We start from the raw sequence: 3,429 nt of genomic DNA, 5'->3' as shown, positions 1-3,429 counted from the left end.
TTCGGTAGTGATGGGTTTATTATAGGACTCAGTGTTTTCTTAATTAAGTTATTTTCTTCACTGTTGATTTCAAGTGTTCTTTGTATATTTAGAACACAATTGTTTTTCACATGTATCTTTTGGAAAGAGATCCTTTTTTTCAAGATTTTCTGAGTCTGGAGCTTGCTGTTTATTTTTGAGTTTTTCCTATCAGAGATCATAAGATTTTCATTTTAATAAATTGCAGCTTATCGATTTTTTTTTTTACAAATAATGTATGCCTCAGGATTGGAGCCGGCCTGGCTTGTGAGCTCCGCTGAGGAGCCGGAGGTGGGGCTGCAGTTACCTCCACGTCTGTCCCTGGTCCCTGGCCCCTGTGTGGGGTGACATTGAAACAGCCCAGTGAGTTCGAGGCCGGGTTGGGGAGTCCTGGTTCCCCAAAGTGGCGGTGCTGCGCCCCTCTGCCCAGCCCCATGCCAGGTCAGGCCCCCCAGACACAGAGACGCCACCGCTTCTCCAGAGCAGACCCCATCACCCACTCTGCAACACCCCACCCGGCCCCACAACAATCCATGCCTTCCAACACTAGAACAAACTTTTCAGAACGTAAAACAAGAATATAGTCCTTATCAGAGGTGGAGACATGTAGAAGCTACTCTGAATCAGAGTGAAGCTTGTACTTTGGAAAGTCAGCCTCATTCCTCAGCACTCACAGCCCCTAGTTCTCCAGGTTCCTCCGGGATGAAGAAGGATCAGCCCTCTTTTCCCCTCTGACAAGTCAGAATAATATGTGAGCATCTCTTAAAAGAGTATGAAGAGGAAATTCGGGAGGAGTATGAGCAAATCCTCAATACCAAACTAGCAGAACAATATGAACCTCTTCTGAAATGCACACATGATCAGATTATGTGACGATATGGGACAAGGACAACAAGCTATGTGTCCTGAAGCTTTCTTGCATATCTGGGTACCAGGTTTGACCTCAAGAGATGGCTGCTGTACACTTTTTGCAACTGGTTTGTTACCACATTTCAGCTCCAACTTGGCATCCTGCGAACATGTAAACGTTTCTTCAGGTGCATTTCATACAACTTGGAAGACCTTAAAATTTTCTGGTTGCCAGAAGCATATCTTTCTTTTCTGCTCATCCAATAAAAAGCTGTGCCCTACTGTGATAGATTTTCCAAACAAAAATACCTGGAGCAGCAGTTTAGCAAAATATGCCCTCAGTGGCACTCAACAAATGGGGTTTCCCCAAGCACAGTTCTGTAAGAAGTGTGTGGGACTGTGTGTGTATATGTTTGTGTGTGTGTGTGTGTGTATTTTAAGTTATTATGTATATTGTGCAAATATTTTTTTTGATCTTGGGGGTTCTGGCTGTGAATTTGATGCATGACAATTATAGTTAAAAACATTTGCTTGGTCTACAGAAGATCATTAATGTTTTGTGACCATATAAGTTGTCACGGTGGATTGTTTTATGTTGTAGGTGTTATTGTTAAATACAGGGACTGTTTCCAGGCACAGAATATGAATCATAAGTTAGGATGGACATTAGGGGTGATTATGAGGACATAGCAAAGGTCCGTGGTTCTAGGTCTTCAAATGCGTGGTATGGAATTAGGACAAACTGGAGATGGGCCGTTTGACACATGGACTCTGCCTAGCCGTGTGGAAAAATACTTTGATTCCAAGCCTTCAAATACCCATGTGGAGTCTGTGCTCACCTCATTCACACAGAGAGCTCCTGGACACAGAACTGATAAAAAGAAAAGGTCTCCCTGCAGCAGGAGCATCAGGGTTTGCTTGGGAGCATGACACAGGTGAGTGTGGGGCTGGGCCAGCCCCTGGTGGAACTGCTACTTGGGAGGAGCCACTCTGCCTTTGTATCAGTTATTAAAAACAGAATTTGGACCCTTTGGTCAGGCTCCCCCAAATTCTTCTAAGAAGTGAGCATGTTCAACTGCTTGAGCTTTGTTTTGGCAACCCCCTGTCCAAAGTTGCTTACGGACTGTTCTTCACCTTTTTTCCAAGGCTGTACAATAGAAAGTAGCCTCTGGGGGTGCCTGGGTGGCTCAGTCGTTAAGCGCCTGCCTTTGGCTCAGGTCAGGATCCCAGGGTCCTGGGATCGAGCCCCGCATCGGGCTCCCTGCTCTGCGGGAAGCCTGCTTCTCCCTCTCCCATTCCTCCTGCTTCTGTTCCCTCTCTCGCTGTCTCTCTCTGTCAAATAAATAAAATCGTTAAAAAAAAAAAAAGAAAGTAGCCTCTGTTTTGAGGAGGCGGAAGTTAAGTATACATTTATTTTTTACTGTGACTTGTTCAGGACCCCATTTTACAAAATACCTTGTTTCCTTTATTATTGTTTCTGGAAAGGAAAGTTCTATTAAAATTGTCCTAGTTTGAATAGAGAACAGTTTTATTAATTAGGGCTTATTTTGAAAAATTCTGAGTTGAATTCAAGTGTATGCCAGTACCTTCCAAAGTAAGGTAATAGTCAGAGACAGTGTTCTTATCACATGGCTTAGAGAAATTCTGGAATATTCTTATTCAAAGATTCCTTATTAATGAATGTCTTTGACTTAAATTTAACCAAAAACTGCAACATTATTCTTTGTACATTTTCATTATATACTGTTAACAAGCTTAGTTGCAAACAAATAAAATACTTAAGCTATTTGTTAAAATAATAGTAAGAATTTAGGCCTCGGGACCTATGGGTGTCATTGGTGAAGCGCATGATACTTGATCTCAGGGTTGTAAGTTTGAGCCCCATGTTTGGTGTAGAGATTTCTTTTAAAAATCTTTAAAAAATAATTTATGTGTCCGTATTGTGTCTAATGTTCATTTTCACACTCGACATCATCTAGGTTTCTCTGATGTTATCATCTACACACTTGGTAGCTTTACATTTTACATTTAGGTCTGCAATGCATTTTGAGTTAATTTTGGTGAAGGATATATAGTGTTTTTCTAGATTTATTTATTTACATCAGGATGTCCAGTTGTTCCAGCGTCATTTTTTTTTCTTTTTTTTTGGATGGGCCTAAATAACTCTGAGGAAGTGTAGACAAGTTATGGTTCCTACTGTGGTCTCAGGCCCTCCCCAGCCTTGCTGCAGGACAAGATTTGAGAAGGGAATTTTGTCCTTTGTGTCATCCTGGTGCCTGTCCTTAATTTACTGATTCGTTCTGAGACCCACAGCACTGGTGTTTTAATCCTGTTTCTGTCGCTAACCATGTGATTTTCGCCAAGCCACTTTATCTTTCTGGGCTTCCGTTTCTTTTTCTGTAAGAACAAAACACAGATTGGACTAGGTCCTCTAAAAGCCTCTCCCTGGGACTAGAGTGTCACATATTGACTCCAAGCCTTCCTGTAATAGGCTAAGACTTAGCTGGGGAGGGTTGTTGAGGATCGTATTTGAAAATAAAAATGCCTGATCTAGAAGACAAA

At 41.9% G+C, this 3,429-nt stretch overlaps 1 pseudogene; it reads left to right on the top strand.

Moving 5' to 3' along the window:
- Nucleotides 1-321: 321 nt before the first annotated feature.
- On the top strand, nucleotides 322-927 carry LOC123323967 (annotated as a pseudogene).
- The last annotated feature ends 2,502 nt before the right edge of the window (nucleotides 928-3,429 follow it).

The sequence above is a fragment of the Neomonachus schauinslandi genome, unplaced genomic scaffold (genome assembly GCF_002201575.2).
Source record: "Neomonachus schauinslandi unplaced genomic scaffold, ASM220157v2 HiC_scaffold_3575, whole genome shotgun sequence".
NCBI classification, from domain to species: domain Eukaryota; kingdom Metazoa; phylum Chordata; class Mammalia; order Carnivora; family Phocidae; genus Neomonachus; species Neomonachus schauinslandi.
This window is presented reverse-complemented; position numbering and strand designations above follow the sequence as displayed.